The 18,088-nt window shown below is 41.9% G+C and overlaps 1 pseudogene; it reads right to left on the bottom strand.

Annotated features, from left to right (window-relative positions):
• Positions 1-322: 322 nt before the first annotated feature.
• Positions 323-17,746, bottom strand: LOC128350564 (nucleolar RNA helicase 2-like; annotated as a pseudogene).
• Positions 17,747-18,088: the final 342 nt, after the last annotated feature.

Below are 18,088 nucleotides of genomic sequence, written 5' to 3'. Positions count from 1 at the left end.
AATGGGAAAACTGTGTCCATATAATGTCTTCTTGACCCATCTCAAGGAGTGGATCCAAGATGAAATTTAGAATCTCCTCGAGCTAGACCGAATGGAGGATTGTCAATTGCAAATAACTTATTATAAAATTCAAAAAGAAGGCCATAATAGAAGAATTATGGAGAGTATAGTATATACCAGGGTGAAGGTAGAGTCTGTGGTCTAAAGTGTTTCTCTTTCTATGCTTAATTAATTATTATTTTGGTATAAAACTATGTTAATAATTTGGTATATAATAATGTTATTCTGTTACATTATTAAATAATTAAACAATAGGAGTAAAGACAGTTTTCAGCATTTTTATTATTGAATAATCTTTGCTTGTGAACAAAAAAGATTAACTGTTAACAACAAAACGTAGCCTATTTGTTTCCAAATCTATCCCCACTCCCAAAGTTTGTAGCATTTTCATATTGAATAATCTTGGCTTGTAAACAAAGCAACTATTAACATCTATCAACAATAAAATGTAGCCTCTTGTTTCCAAATCTATCCCCACTCCCAAGGTTTTTAGCATTTTTATTATTGAATAATCTTTGCTTGTAAACAAAGCAACTATTAACAACTATCAACAACAAAACTATTGGTTTCCAATTAGCCTATTGGTTTCCAAATCTATCCCCACTCCCAAAGTGCAAAGTGAAATGCATTCATAACTCTACACTGCGTCTGTATTCTGGTTAGGCCCCTAACCCACAGAAGCTGACTGCGACGCAATTCCCTCTCACCATAGTCAATCTCTGTTACTTCTTCAGCTACTTCTGCTTCAACAATTTCCTCACTAACTTCCTTCAGAAAGCATAAATTCTTCCTAGATTGACCACAGCCATTGTTCTAGTGTTAGAGCTGCACAACTAAAGGGTTGTTCAGCTCTAACTTGAACAATGAGGATCTGTACAATCAGTTCCCACAATGACAGAACAAAAGATGATATTTGTAAAAATTCCTTCGAAAACATTCCTTTCCCCGTGAACCTTCCGTGCATTGATTTCATTACAAATCTGCATCATTACAAAGGCATTAAATACAATTGTGTAATGCTGAGTCGGTGGGCCCTCTGGCGCTGCATTCCGTCCATTTTCTATATTAAATAATGTTTCACCTGCAAAAAGAAGCGTGAAGACAACGGCAAGCTGATAAATTAGGGAAATGCTGTCATATACATTCCTACCCCACATAACCACTTTTACAATGCTTGAGAAGTTGTCATCTGTTAGAGTGATATCAGCAGCTTCCTTAGTGACATCTGTTCCAGCGATACCCATTGCAAAGCCAACATCCGCTCTTTTTAATGCAGGCGCATCATTCGTACCATCACCAGTTACTGCTACCACTTGCCTTTGTTTGGTGACATTGCTGTTAGTGATCCCCTCTACTAAGTTGTACTTGTCAGTAGGCGAGGACCTTGTAAGCACACAAAGAGTAGGCCAAACCTAGTCGAAAAGCTCTTGTTTTATCTCCCCTACTGGACTGCGTATTCGTCTATTAAACTCTTTCCCCTCCAAGCATAAAAAGTTATCCCCAGGTTGAAGGATGCCACATTTTACAGCTATTGCACAAGCTGTATTAATGTTATCCCCAGTGACCATATGCACAACAATGCTGGCACTCTGACATTTTCTTATTGCATCGGGAACTTCGGGTCTCACTGGATCATTCCTGTTGAAGTTGCCACCTTTTCTTCCATTCCTGAATTCGGAACCACCACTTCGACCACCCTCACGTGGAGATTCTTCAAGCTCACGCAATTCTGTTGCCACAAGTTGCCAACGTCTTGAGTCTTGCCACATTTGCTAATTAAAAGGAAGCCTTGTGTTACTTTGATCTTTGTGCAAGTCAGCAATTTATAAAAATAGCATTTTTTCCAGTAAGAATCTAGGCGTATAAAACTACAAGGGAGCAAAGTCAGTCATCATTACGAATATACCATCTCATACCTTTGGCTTCATCAGGAATAGGGAGATTTCCAGAACAGCTATCAACTACCATGTAAAAATCCATTCCAAAACTTATACCCCATTTTCTCAGTATTTAGACAATACTTTTTATATCATTTCACATTTGCAAAGTTAATAATGTACACTGTCTCTATGTTAGAAATTCTTGAAAATGTAGGATACTATCCACGGTTGTCCTTACTCTGAAACAAGGACTCCTGAATCCAGAATAATGATAATTGTGGATTCAACCTATAGATATTATCCACATGTAATAGAGAACAAAAACTCTGGTAAAAGGTTACTGCTATAATAAAGGAGATCCATTTCACCCCTGAAAATATTAGATTGTACTATGTCATGTTTTATCAAATCCCAAATCTATTAAATTGATAAATCAGGTATCAGAAGCTACTCAAGTCTAAAGACAACAGTTTTGTTTTGTGGTAATAGTATGCAAGATAAATTGGAGTTGTATTATTAACTCAAATGCAATCTCCTCATTTTAATTTGATATTCAGGTTTTCATTTTTCACTATCAAACAGTACAATAGTACAAAAAGCTTCTGAAAGCCATTCAGTAATAAGACCTCACCTGTATTTTACTTAACTCAGCTGTAGGAATATCAAAGCACACACTCTAAATATAAGAGAGAGAGAGATCCAGTATAAGTCACAAAATGAAGAAATTTGAAATACTCTCTGGAGAACAAAATATATTTTCATGCATTAGATGCTAAGACAACACTGCACTCAAGCAGTAGCAGCAAATGCTTGTTCTATTAAAGCTTCCTGCATTTGACATCCTTTAATAATACTATACAGAACTGTATTAAAGCAGACTAGTCAACGTACTAATTCTAAGTACATTTAAAATAGCATGAATAACAAGAAAATATACTTTGCCTCAAGAGAACACTGGGTGTCGGTTCTTAAAGTACACAAGCCAAATGAAAGAAGGGGATTTGTTAATCATTTATATTAATCACAAGTAATAAACTTCTTATGGAACATGTCCCTTTGAGGTGGAATTGGTATGTGCTTCCAAATGATTAAGCCATTTTGTGCAGTCTTTGTGTGAGCGCTTGTTTATGCTTAGTACAGCACCTGTTGTGCACTCTGTACATGGCCCTCATTTCTTCCCTCAGTCAGAGCAATCTGAGCATTGACTTTTTGTTTTGAATTGGTAGGAGGGAAAGTGAGTGTGAAATTGTTAAATTAAGGCCTGAAACAACGTGTTGGAGCAGAACGGAAAGATCTAGAGTGAACCACTAACACAGCTTGGAGACGCTTGGGGTGGAAACATCAGCTGTGCAAGCTGTTTCTTTAGCAAGCCCCTCCAAGAAGGAAAAAAACTACTTTGTATTTTCAAGCTTGTCATATTTTCCTTGGCATCTTTTTTTCTTGCAGTCTTGTGAAACTGAAAACCTCTAATGGAGTGATGTGCATATCAATGTTTGAGCTTTGAATTTTGATAACTAGTAATAAAGACATATTAGAGGAGTAACAAATCCAACTTCTTTTTTACTTGTCTGAACAAACCTTGGATTAGCCTAGCCTAACACCATAGGAGTTCATTTTGCTGGGAGAGGAAAAGCCTGAGACAAGATACGCATTCCTGGCAAGCATCTCTCTCTCTCATCAAAAGTGTCACATCCGTGACAAACTGAATTAGCAAGCCCACCACAAACAGTTTTATTTTTCTGTCACCTAGTATCAAATAAAGGCCACCTAATGGTGCAGCAGGGAAATGGCTTGACTACCAAGTCAGAAGTTGCCGGTTCGAATCCCTGCTGGTATGTTTCCCTGGCTATGGGAAACACATATATTAGGCAGCAGCGATATAGGGAGATGGCAATGGTAAACCTCTCCTGTATTCTACCAAAGGCAACCACAGGGCCCTGTGGTCACCAGTAGGGATGTGCACAGAACCGTGGCGGGGAGGCTCAAAAGTGGTGGAAGTCAGAGAGGGGGAGGGTGCACTTACCCCTCCCGCCGCTTTCCCCCCGCTGGCGTCCGTGTTTCTCAATGCCCATCAGGGAGGCAATATACTTCCCTGCTGCCCCGTTGCCCTTGTCTTCTGGATATGACCGGAAGTCGCCTGCACATCATGCATGTACAGACGCCTGTGTGGGCGTGTCGGCGACAGGGAGGTATAATAATTCTCTTTGTTCATAGTCATCCTAAGTACACATTATTAATGTTCCTTTTAGACATTATAGGAAATCTGGCTTAAGTCAATGGGACTTCTTCATATCCACCCAAATGAATTCATGCCTACACAAGAATCCAAACTCAGATAGGTCCAATGTTCTATCTACTATCTCCAGTTATAAAGACTGCCCCCACTGCCTTATTCCATACCAAGTCCACCTCCATTTTCAAGTGCACAACATATGCATGCAAAAGTGTCCAGTTATCAATACGCACAAAGTGTACAGGACAATAATCCTTACCATCTTCCCCTTGAGAAATCGCATTCTGGCCACTTTGCTGTCAATATCTTCACCCAGCTGCTCTTTCAGACCTCGCCAGGCATAGCCAATAGTGTGCATTTCTACTGAGCACTGAAGTGTCATAGTTACATAACCCTTTAAAAAAAACCATAATGAAACATGTATACCATAAAAGAACAAAACAGAAAGCTATCATTGGTTGGCTGTTAAAAGTTTTAACCAAGACATGACAAGCTATTTTGCAGCCAAAGCATGCAACACTGTTTTAGCCTACTTTCCTTAAGGAAAGTAAGCTTATGAGATCACCTGGCATGGGGTGTGTGTGTCCGTGTTTCTAACTGATTTGAACCAAATTTGGTACAGTTGTAGTGAGTGACACATAGGGACACCTCAACAATGTAGTTTGTGATGATGTCATCCACCCCAATTCATGATGGCAGATTTAAGGCTGAAGTGAGCTAACATGAAGATGGTTACTAAGATTAGAGAGAAAGGAACGTAGGCAGATTAGTTCTTACAGGAACAACTTGTCTACATATGAGATGCCTAGTATTTAATACATTTTTCATTTATTTGATTTATATACCATCCTTCCAAAATTGGCTCAGGGTGGTTTACATCAAATGGGTTATCTTTAAGTTCCAGACTGACTCTTCAGAGTGGGAACTATTTTCCTCTTATTTGATGGCATATTACTTGCAGTGAGGCACTATACACTCATCAAATCAGGTGAGCATGCACAAAAGACAGGTGCTGCACTTTTCAGTGGTGGCATCAAGATTGTGGAACTTCCTCACTGTCTAATTTTTAGATTGCTAGTGAAGTCCATTTTTTATTCTTGTCAATTTTTAATATCCTCTTCTAGTTTTACTGATGGCTTGTAGTTTTATACTGCTGTCTATTTTACTGCTTTAATGAATGCTGTATTTATTGTTTTAATTTTGTTCTCTTTATTGTATTCTTCTTGAGTTTTTGGTCTGTCATTTCTAAACTGCTTTGATTTATTTTTGTGTAGGGATGGGGCAGCAAGAGCTTTCCAGTGAAAGAAACAAGTATATGAGTTGCCAGCATAGCATGAGACACATGTCCAAAGCACTGATAACAGTTAGAAAAAACAATTTATAAAGAACTTCAAGAAGGTTCCACTGGTTAACATCCAGACTAAATCCAATTAGAATTAATGGGATTTGGGTCATGACTAACTCATCTAATTGATTTCAATGGTGCTTAGTTATGACTAATTAGTCTGGAGGTTACCCACTGTGGTTCAGTTACAGCTTTAATAAAATCCAAGTTTACCAAATGTTCCCTTGCTGATGCCCCTATGGGAGCCAGAATAATAATCAATTTCCATCTAACACCATTTATTTATTGCATTCCTATATCGTTTTTCATTAAAATAATCCCAAAGTGGTTTACAATAAAATTAAAACAACTCACAATTAAAAGTACAAAAAAAATTAGATATAAAAATGGTGTCTCTATTTAAAAGTTTAAAAACCTATATAAAACTGGTCTGCCACTGGCTAAATTCTTTCATGTACACACCAGGCTCCATCAAGAGGCAAAGTAGGGGTCCTAAGACAGTGCCTCCCTGGCTATTAATGTATGAGAAGGCTGTTGTATTGCCCATCAGAACCAACATTCGTCTGTGGTGTATCCAGCGTTGAAAAGTTCTCAGAGCATTAAAAATAGCTAATAGCTCCAGGTAGTTGATGTGATTCCGTGTCTCTCTTTTGGTCCATAGTCCTGCCACTCTCAAGGCCCCTAGATATGTTCCCCAGCCTTTCTTGGATGCATCCATGGTTACCATGAGTTTGGGCGATGAGTGGTGAAAGGGGGTGCCCTGAGACAGACTGGACTCATGTAGCCACTACTAGAACATGGACAACTGGTCACAATTGGCGAGGGATGATTGTACCCATAAACAGCACTTAAGATCTCCATAGTACCTTTTAATGCACTAAGCGCATAACATTTATGTAATTTAAATAAAAAGGAACCCCGAAAGATGTACGCTGTTTCTTAGATACTCAACACAGGAATGATACTAAACCCAAGGATAATTACCGCTTTTTGTTCAACTTGTCTTAACTGAAAATCTTCCCTGCGCTGATAGAAACAGATACATATCCCAGTTCGTCCAGCTCGGCCTGTGCCCCCAGAACAATGGATATAAGATTCTACATACTTTACATAACAATTCTCTTATGGATTTTTCATTAACAAGCACCACATTTAAGCCAAAAAGCATAGAGACATATAAGACAGCAAACAACAACAGACTGTCAAGAAGCACACAAAGTGTATGAATTATATCAAATGTTAGTTAGCTATCTCACCATCATATACCCTGTAACACCAAGAAATCAAGCTCTCCAAGAATAATCTACAGTGTTCCCTCTAAGGCGTGCGTACATGTTTGTTTATGTCCGTTCAGATAATTTTAGCTCCTGCTCAGATTGAATCAGGTAGGTCCCACTCTGAATGCACGTACGCACACGTTGCCTTGATACTGGCCTCTAGAACAAAACTCATTCCACACAGAGATGAAAAGGGTTAAGAGGGAACACTGCCTACAAGCTGTACTGAAAATACAGGATCTGAAAATGGGGCCATTTCATATCCTCCAACTCCCAACCCCCTCAGACGCTCCAGAAGGATACTATGGTCGATAGTATCGAAAGCCACCAAGAGGTCCAGAAGGACCAACAGAGTCACACTTCCTCTGTCCATTGCCAATTGGAGATCATTCATCAGGCCGACCAAGGCAGTCTCCACCCCATAGCCAGCCCGAAAGCCAGTTTGAAATGGGTCAAGATAATCAGTTTCATCCAAGACTGTCTGGATCTGGGAGGCCACCACCCTCTCAATTACCTTGCCCAGCCACGGAAGGTTGGAGACAGGCCTGTAGTTGTTCGTCCGAGGGATCCAGGGTAGGTTTCTTCAGAGGTCTAATAACTGCCTCCTTAAGACAAGGAGGCATCCTACCTTCCCTCAGAGACGCATTTATAATCTCTACCAGGCCTTCTACAACAAACCCCCTGCCAGATAATATAAGCCATGTCGGGCAAGGGTCAAGAGAACAGGTGGTAGGCTGCACCATTCCAATCAGCTTGTCCACATCCTCAGGAGTCACAGACTGGAACTGATCCAACCTAATCACACAAGAAGAGTTGCTGGACACCTCCACATCAGACACTGAAGTAACTGTGGAGACGGAGTCTAAGTCAGCCTGAATACAAGAGATTTTTTCCACAAAGAATTCATTAAACACATCACAGCGGGTAATCGATGGTTCTAGATTCTGATTCAAGGGAAGAGGGGCACTCACTAGCCCTCTCACAACCCTGAACTCCGCTCAACGTGAACTTGCAGATGCAATAAGGGCAGAAAAAAATCGCTTTGCCGTACATATTGCCTGAGCATAGGTCTTCAAATGAGCTCTATGTTGCAATCTGTCGGATTGAAGGCGAATCTTTCTCCACTTGCGCTCCAGTTGTCTACCTCGCCACTTCTGCCCCCGTAGTTCTTCCGTATACCAAGGGGCCAGTTTTGAAGCACGTCAGAGAGGACGCTTAGAAGCAATCATGTCTACTGTCCCAGTGAGTTTGCTGTTCCAATTCTCCACCAGGGCATCAACAGGATCACTGGCAGAGCCGACACTTGTTATCCAAGGCTTCTTGAAATCCTCTTGGATCCAATAACCTTCTTGGGCGGATCATCCTAATAGGTCCCTCGCCCAAGTGAAGGTGGGAAGTGATTGTGAGTCCAACCTTAACCAGATGGTGGTCTGTCCATGACAATGGGGAAATCACAGGATTCCCCACCCACGGAACACCACCCTAATCAGAGTGAAAGACCAAATCAAGTGTGTGACCAGCAATGTGTGTCAGCCCCAAGACTACTCAGGACAGTCCCACACAGTCGTCATGGCCGCTCTGAACTCCTGGGCTGCCCCAGACAAATTGGTCCCAAAGTGAACATTGAAGTCCCCCAGCACCACAAGCCTGGGGGACTTCAACACTCCTAGACCAAGTCCATCAGCTCAGTTAGGGACTCCATTGAGCAGCATGGCAATCAGTACACCAACAGAAGTCCCAGTCTATCCCTGGTCCCCAGTCTTACACACATTCGATATGGTCCGACACTAACAGGGATCCTGGTAAGGGAAAGGTTATTCTTATAGACCACAGCCACTCCCACCTCTTGCATCATTTCAGGCAAGCTGCTTCTGCTCTGCAATATGTACACAAATGCAGGTATTAAATTGTGTTCTCTCCCTCCCATCCCAAACAAGTAATTTATCTTTGGTGGTTAACTCTGTATTACTAGATCAACCTCTGGGATATCTAAACCATGGGCAGCTACATTGGTTGCAACAAGAACTCCAAATGAACCATTGTGGAACCCTTTCAGCGTGACCTCTCTCTGCTTTTGTGGAATGTCACCATGTAAAGATTGTACATCCTAAGTATACAAAACAAAGTTAATTAAACAAAAGTAGATATAATACTGACCAAGTGACATTTTTATTTTTTCCATAATATAGACAGACATTTTGTATTCCAAAGTTTTAAGTGCCCTTGACTTGCACCATTTTCTACTTTTTTGTCCTTTGATGGAAAGTACTATATCCAGATTTTTTAATTCCCTATTTGCATGGACACCATCCCAGACTGAACCATGATGAAAACAGCTACAATGATAACCACATCAGTGAGGCACCCAAGATCAACCAAGACATCTGGGGATTCTGCATCTGCTAACACCATTCTATGTGGCCAAGAGTTTCAGCAAAAACTACTGAAATACATTCCAGGAACGTGATGACATGACCTACTGCTCACAATACCACTTTCCCATAGACTGAAATCAAAGATACAACTGATATAGGTCATGAACACATCTTTGTAATATACTGCGGTTGATGGATTAGATCAGGTCAGATCGAGATTTACAGCCAGACATGGAACTGGAGTGAGGGTGGGTGAGAGAGTGGGGAGGAGCCAATCAGACTCAAATGGAATGCAGATAAAGATTCAGTTCCTGCTATTAAGTTACAAGGAATGTGACACTCAAGTTGTGTGAAGATGTCTCATTTAATTGCTTCAATTATTTGCAGGAAGAGTTGTTTTTTCTCTCTATAAATGAATGTTTGACACAAAATGAACAGTCAATAACACAAAGAGGGGTGTTCAAGTCAGTTATTGACAAGGCTCAATTAACCCCATTTGTGCGAATTTAAAAGCATTCTGACATAAGTAGTCTTTTCAGGTAAGAATAAGAGTTTTTGGATTCAAGGAGTCGTTTAGTTGTGAACTCCCAGCTCATCCCCAACCATCTAGATACATTAATAACAATCCTTCTCAGACATGGAGGGTCATCATACCTGTTTTACTGAGGAATTCAGGGCCAGTTCAGTTGCATCCTTTTGTGTCTCACAAAAGATGACAGTCCGACCATGACTACCACTGTAGACTTGAATAACATCTCCAATGACAGCTGCTCTTTGGGACCAGTGACACGCAATAGCCAAACGCTATCAGGAAATAGAAGTAGCATGGGTGAGCGGATTGATAAGCAGTAGAAGAGCAGAAGAGACCAATAAAGCAACATATTCATTAACAGATTTAAAACATTAAGTGTATCATACCATATTTACCCGAATACAAGATGACTCTGATTTAAGACAAGCCCCTTAAAAAATGAGGTTAAATACCTTTTATATCTATATTTACCCAAAAGGAAGAGGATTCTGGATTTAAGATGACCCTGATCTCTAACATCAGGGGGAGGGGGGAGACTAGTCTTGGATTCAGGTAAAAATGGTATTATGACTGCACAAAGTTAACCTTGTTTTACCAGAAGGAATTACTTACTTCTACAGTCATAGCAGTCCTTTTAGTCCTCTTTCCAATAAGATCAATTTCTTCATATTTGAATTTCATGTATTTTTTTGCTACATCATAAACCCAGTGTGGGCAAGTTGCAGAAAAGAGTAATGTCTGGGGATTGTCTTCAGAATCTGTAACACACAAATCTTGTGTCATATGAAGTTAAACTTATTTAATAATTTCCATCATAAGGAAAATAAGGAAATTTCCAGTCATATTAGTTGTGAGACACAAAGGCAAAACAAAACACAAATAAAAGGCAGCAAAAAGAAAGATTAAATGAAAGTTTGTGTGCCTATACCTACTGCCAATTCTCAACGGGTATTGAAGGGTAAAGAAGGGGGAGAAGTTATTTTTACCAGTCTACCCAGCCCTCTGGGCTCCCTGAAAATCCACTCATAAGGACGGCGGGGGGGGGGGGGGGCAAATTAGCACATGGCACAAGAGCTGCAGCAGGAATCAGTCAAAAAGGAGGAAATCACCTTACACACTCACACTCTGAACACTTGGGATACAACTCAAACTATTTAAGACAGAAACAGATAGAAGAAATAATGCAAACCTATTGATTACACATGTGTAGTTTATATGCTGTTCCATATTGCACATGATGCGCATTTTCTCCCAGCTTAATTTTAAGATGTTTTAGCTGAAACACACTCCTGAAATTCACTTAGGATAATAATCCTATAATAGATCTTTTCAGAATGTCATTGCATTTCACAAGCAATGTGAGAGACTAGATATTCCTATATAATATTTAAAAATTATATATGCAATTTTTATAGTTAAATCAAGTCCAAGCTGGATTCCCTATTAAATTTCAGTTGTGCTTTACTACTGAAATCCTGTGGCATATAATCCATGTTAGAAAGGACTGGCTAGCTCTCAAGGTCAACCTTCCACCACAAGCACTGACCACCTGCACTTTAGCCCCGCACAGGATATGCAGTTCAGGCCAGAAAACATGAACTGCAGACAGCTCCAGACACAAGAGGGTAATCAAGTTTGATATAACAGATGCATTATTTACCTTTTTTTTTAAATAAGCATAGGCTAAGATTTCTTCTACTTGTTCAGCAAAACCCATGTCCAACATCTAGTCAACTTCATCCAAGACAACGTGCTTTAGATTGGATATGTCCAACTTCCCATTCTGAAGGTGGTCTTTGATCCGGCCTGGAGTTCCAGCCAGGATGTCAATAACATTTCAAATTAGGTCCACTGAAAGGAAAGTAATAATTTGCATATAAAACTGTAAGGTATCAAGGATTTTGACAAAGAGCCTCGTGAAGTTGAAATATTGCTGCAGAACTCAAATATCACCTCTACAAGCTTTACCTCTAAACGAGGCAAGGTCATATCTAGAGCAAATAGTTTAAATGATCTGAAATAGAAACTGCTTTGGTAAGTAGACCAAGATGTGCACCCTAATTCTCATTTAGTTTTTTTGTCCTTCCATTAATTCTCTTTGCTTTAGAAATATATTACTCTAATACTACAATCCTATGCACATTAACATGGGGGATAAGGCCCAGTGAACACACTGGGGCTTATTTCCAACAAAACATGCACAGGATTGGGCTGTAGTTTTCACTTCTGATTTCAAGTGACACCAATTCCCTATAGGTTCCTTTCAAACTGCACCACATTTCTCTAAGCACAAGAGATATTGCATAGAAGCTAGAGTGAAGTAGGACAACAAGAACAATGAGATGTTCTCATTGTTGTTTAAGCAGGCTCCTTCTCCTGAAGGGGCTCTTACCTCCCTTATGACCCCTCTCTCGCAGACCCCTGCCCACTATCCTTTTATATATAGATAGAATCTGCTCCTCTACAGTCAAGAACATCTTCTGACCAGTAACAGCTGCATTCCAACTGACTTTAACCGTCACAGGCTCCTCCTGCCTATCTGCATATGGAATCCTCACTGCCCAATCAGGTGCTTCTGCTTGTGAACTCTCGCAAGAGATACAACACATGGGATTAGCCACGGGGTACACCTTAGAGAATTATATATAGAGATGGATTGTATCTAGGAGTGCATCCTTCCAAACCGGTCTGGATGGGCACGGGGGGGGGCGTTGTAGCTTTAAGGGCGGGGGAGGAGCACTTACCCCCCGCCGCTCTTCCCCCTCCAGCGCTGTGAGAACTCCAAAAGTTTCTGGGGCGGCGACGTGTGACGTCTGTGGAGCGCGCATGCGGCTGCCGCGAGTGCGCACACGCGCTCTGCAGACGTCACACGTCGACGTGTGACGTGTAGGGAGCGCGCGCGGCCGCCGCGAGAACGCACACACATCGGAACAGGTGCATGTGTGGAGGCTATTGCAGCGTGAGCGGGCTAACGACGGGGCCAGGGGCGGCAGGGAAGAACACTGCCACCCCAGAAACTTTTGGAATTCTCACAGCGCCGGAGGGGGAAGAGCGGCAAGGGGGATAAGTGCTACCCCCCACCCTTAAAGCTACAACCCCCCTCCGAGCCGAGCTGCCGGACCGGCTCGGAACTGGACCAGTTCGGAGGCCTTTAGAATGGCCTCCGGACTGGTCCGGGCACCCCCCCAATTGTATCCACTAACGAAGTGCCTCATGTGTGACTTGAAGGTGCTTGTTCGTGCAAGGGCAGAGGCAATCTTTACCCATTTCTCTTTAGCCCTGTAACTCTCTGTACCCCTTACAATCCTGTTCCAGAGAGTTCCCTGCTCATCAGGAACAGATTTTCAGGAAATTCAGGAGACTACTGAGGAGGAATCAGGATTCCTTAGGATACCATCCAGAATTATATCTTATTGCATATCACATGTAATATCACTGCACCCTTGGTGTTGTGGGGAGGGACTTTTAGCAGAACTGAAAGTCGCAAAAATGCTGGTTAAGATGTGAAGGGAATGCTGGGAAGACACTTAGGGGCACTTGGAAACTGTAGTCTTCCTCTTACCCTGCACTGTCCCTGTGGGATAGTGACAGGAAATACCCCGTGTGCATTGTGCATGCTTGCGCACTCGTTGCACTCATGTACATGGGCGTGCGCTTGTGCCAACATGCACACGCACACAAGGTACTTCCTGTCACTTCTGGTCCAACCAGGGAATGGGGTGGTAGGGAGGTATGCTGCTGCTCCGCTGGACCATTTGAAAGTGCAGCACTGGAGGAAGAAACGCAACAGGAGGAATAAGAGCACTCTCCCCTGCCCTTAAATGTACCCCCACCCCCGCGCCTTTTAACTGGCTGAACTGCTGGTTGTTTGAACTTGTTCAGAGGCCCATAAACGGGCCTCCGAACAGGTTCATGCGCATCTCTAGTGCTGGGAGGAGGTGGAGCTACCGTTACCAGGTGTCCTTATTGCATCTTTCCTGGCATCTCCAAGGCCTCTGGTTCCTCTGAAAAGCCCACCCTCTTTGACTGAAAACAGCAGATATCCTCACAAGCAGTGCCCACCTCTACATGGCTCTGGGGGTGGTGCACTTTTTTTGGAATTGGAGATTCTGATGCACAACATAACATGGAATTTCCCTCATAACATGGAGTTTTTTGGGTGTCATCCAGTAGGTGCAGGCTTTCTCCTTATATGGTGGAAATGCTTTGAGAAGATCTGACACGCATACGTGGGGGGTGGGGAGAGAGTGCATGTGTGTAATGGAATAGAGTTTGTAACTGTCAGTGGCCTAAGGGCAGTGAGTGACCATGGCGGCGGCAGTAGCAAGGAAAGGCCAAATCAACCACTGCTGCTGTTTGGGGCTACCGAGGCCATTGGTGGAGGGAGGGAGGCAAGGGACGGACCCAGACCTGTTAGCGGCCTGGGGGGAACGAGCCGCCATGGTGGTGGCCTGGTCAACTGCTGCTGCTGCTCCTCCTGTCGGAAGGAGCAAGAGCAGGGCTTGGGTGATGAGTATGTCTCTGGAGACAGGAGGCTACAGCTTGGCCAATAGGCGCCATCAACGCTGCAACCGCAACCAAGAGGGGTGAGGGGGATGGAAGCAATGGGATGGAGGAACAGGAGTGAGGCTCAGGTAAGGAGATCTCTGAGGTGAGTGTGGCTGTGGCAGGGGGTGAGGGGAGCAATCAAGTACTAGTGCACAGATGCTCTGTGCGGGTTAAGCTAATTCTCTTTAACCCTTCTGTTTTGGAACCATCCTCAACACTGCAGTATCACTTATTTTCAGTCACCAAAGAGCTTATTCAGCTGTCCCTCCAGGGGAACTGTAGACCTGATTTTTTAAAGAGAAGTTTACAAGCATCTGTGGATCCACAAAGAGAAAGTAATTTCCCTAACAGCAGTAATGTAATGAACAAAGACAGATGTGCAACAGTGTAATGTAATTCAAAGTATCACGCAGGTGACCAACTTATTTGTTAGAGCCCTGAAAAAACATAACTTTTCATTTTAATCACTGGAAAGAGGTTTACAGCCTGGTGGTATCTGAACTACCTTTGGTGTGCGACCTCTTTTTCTTTCCTGGGTATCTCCCTGGAGTTTTTCAATTAAAGGAACAGCAAAAGAGAACGTTTTCCCAGTTCCAGTCCAAGCTTGGGCTATCACATCCTTGCCATCATGGATGGGCTTGTAAGTCTTTACTTGCACTGGGAACAGATAGCTAACTCCACGTGCTGTAGAAACACACATTTAGGATTTTATTGTGGACGAATGTAAATTCATCATGATTTAACAGCTGACCATCATCCATATGTTCTTACACAAGCAAAAAAATAATCACAACTCAAGGAAATTCTTAACTTGTACTCATATATGGGAGAAAACAGATGTAAACCTTCATGCATTTCATCTAAAATTAATTGCCTTGCTGAATTATATCAAGGTACATCTGCTCCAGTGTTCTATCTCTAACAGAAACCATATGCTATACTGGTAGTTCTGCTTAATCATAGGGCAACATCCAGACTAAGCACCATTGAAATCAAAGTTAATCATGTCTAATTTAAGTCTTATTAATTTCAGTGTGACAACCATGATTAACATAATTGGGATGTTGCCCATAGCTACTAAGCCACCTAACGACGAAGCGGGGAAATGCTTGACTAACATGCAGAAGGTTGCCAGTTCAAATCCCCGCTAGTATGCTTCCCAGACTGTGGGAAACACCTATATTGAGCAGCAGCAATATAGAAAGATGCTGAAAGGCATCATCTCATACTGCGTGGGAGGAGGCAATGGTAAACCCCTCCTGTATTCTACCAAAGAAAACCACAGGGCTCTGTGGGCGCCAGGAATCAAAACAGACTTGACAGCACACTTTATGTTTACCATAGCTACTGATAAATCTATTCTCAACGAATCTGTCTAACCCTCCTTCAAAGTTATTTAAGCTGGTGATCTCCATAACATCTCGTGGAAATTCATCCCATAAACTATGGCATTGTGTAGAACAGTATTTTCTTTATTCTCTCCTAAACCTATTACAATCAATTGCACTGGATAACCCAGAAATCTAGTGTTATAACTTTAAAAAACAATTGAAAAAAGTTTTCAAACACATTTTTAATAAAGACATTAAAATGGGGGTGGGGGGGTGGACGCGGGCGGGACACAGCAATATTCAAAGAAAACATTTCAAAACATTTGTCATCTGATTATATAATAAGGATTTGGTTATGCTCAACTGGAACTCTGATTTGAGGAGATTAATTAATATAATATAATTTAGAAATAGATACTAAGTTGCATAAAAAGTCTGGTTTTGCCAAACTCCTAGTCATCTTTAATCTAATGTGTTAGTGTGTTTCCATAATTAAGTGATTCCATGATAGTTTTATACAATTTTATGACAGAATTTGTTGGCCTTGATCAGACCACAGGTTTACATAACAGCATTATACATGACATTTTCATTTTCTAATAATGCCCAACTCTGAATTTGCCTTTTCCACTGCCACACCACACTGAGCTCTTTTCATTTAAGTTTCCTCTATTTTCTTTTCCAGGTAGTCACAGCCAAATTAGAACTCACCCACATATTTATAGAATTGGTTTAAAAATACCTTAATATGCATCATTTTGCACTTACACTTACTGTTCTGTTGCCCATTTATCACAGGTTACCAGACATAATTAGGTCTAGATAAGACAGTGGGAGAAGAGAAAACGTTTTGCTTCAGGCCATAAACTTTTTAAAAATGTACCTTTGAGAAGGTCAACAGTTGTTTTAGAAATACCAACATTAGCAAAATCTCCTTCCTTTTGCTCTGCAGACAATTCCTGTAACATTAAATAAAAATAAATTGATTCAGTATAAAAAAGAAAGGATGTGTTTACTGCACTTGGTACAAATTCATGAGTTCAAACATTTCAGGAAAAAATGAGGAACATAATGCAATTTTTTTTAAGCCGACTAGAAGTATCCTGCACCCCATGTGTGCAATGTTAGTATGTGAATCAAAGCAAACATGTTCTTCCATCACCAATGGACTTGCACTGAAAGTTTGAACAGAATCTGAACATACTAAAAACGTGAATGGGGAAATAAGGCTATTCTATTCCATTTTAAAGACTTCACCTTGCCCTAGTTCATGGGTTAATTATCTGAATCAGAAAGGCTTCTGCTGCATGCTGCCGTTCAACACAACTGATCGATTTAAATAGATAAAATAAAAGGTCTAAAGATATAATCTCACCAGATCACTGTCATACTCTGTACTTGCTTCTTCACCAGAATGACTATGATCTTTCAAATGGGTCACCCCATTATTGACAGGAGATGTCTTGTATTCTGCAATTATGTCTTCTATATCATCAACCACATCTTTCTTTTTCTTAGTTTTCTTTGTTTTGGGAGGCTCCAATTCAGCATCAGACAGCTCATCTTCCTCTAGTTGGGATGTCTACTTTTTTAGTTTCTCCTTTTTAGATTTATCTTTTTTTATCCTTCTGAAAAGCAAAGACAAACAGAAAACAACCTCCTTAAAATACACCACTATGCAGTTACAGCCAATTTCTTCTCTGGAAACTGAAACAAAAATAATCACTGAAGCACAAACATTGCCTTATTCTCTTCTCCTCCCCCACTCAATTAACAGCATGGTCAATCAGGCACACAGGAACCCAAGAATACAAGATTCTAGTTCAAGGTCATGCTTCTTTGTTTTAAAGCTTATTCAGCTAAGTAGTTAGAAATGCACGAGTCCTAACCAAAAAAACCCACGGCAGCTAGAGAAGAAGCAACTGCTGGACTGAGTCATTAGGGGTGTGCACGGAACCGCAGAGCTGCGGTCCGGCACTGGGGTGGGGGGTTCCAAAAAGACTAGGGGGGCTTTACTTAACCCTCCCAACAACCGCGCTGTATTTCTCCGAGTAATCGGGCGGCAGGATAGCTCCCTGCCGCCCCCTTCAAAGTCCTGCTCGGCTGGCGGCCGCCCACAAGAAGACCCGTGGCGTTCAAACAGACCCATCGTGAAGTAAATCCATCGTTACGAAGATCCATCGTTAAGAAGATCCGCTCTGTGTAGTCCCCGCTTGCAAGAAGTCAAGACCCCCTCCCATTCCAAGTCACAAGAGAGGGTGGCAGGAGAACTCCCCTGCCGTGCCCTTCCCCTTTGCCGGTCTGGCTGCAAATGGCTTCTAAGAAGCCTTTCGCGCACACGCACGAAAGGCTTCTTAGAAGCCATTTGCAGCCAGACCGGCAAAGGAAACGGCAGCCTGCAGGGAGTTCTCCGCCGACCGTTCTCCTTTAAAACGGTCGGCGGAGAACTCCCTGAAGGCTGCCGTTTCCTTTGCCGGTCTGGCTGCAAATGGCTTCTAAGAAGCCAT

Source organism: Hemicordylus capensis, chromosome 3, assembly GCF_027244095.1.
Source record: "Hemicordylus capensis ecotype Gifberg chromosome 3, rHemCap1.1.pri, whole genome shotgun sequence".
NCBI classification, from domain to species: Eukaryota; Metazoa; Chordata; class Lepidosauria; order Squamata; family Cordylidae; genus Hemicordylus; species Hemicordylus capensis.
Note: the sequence above shows the minus strand (reverse complement) of the source record. Positions and strands in the feature narration are given on the sequence as shown.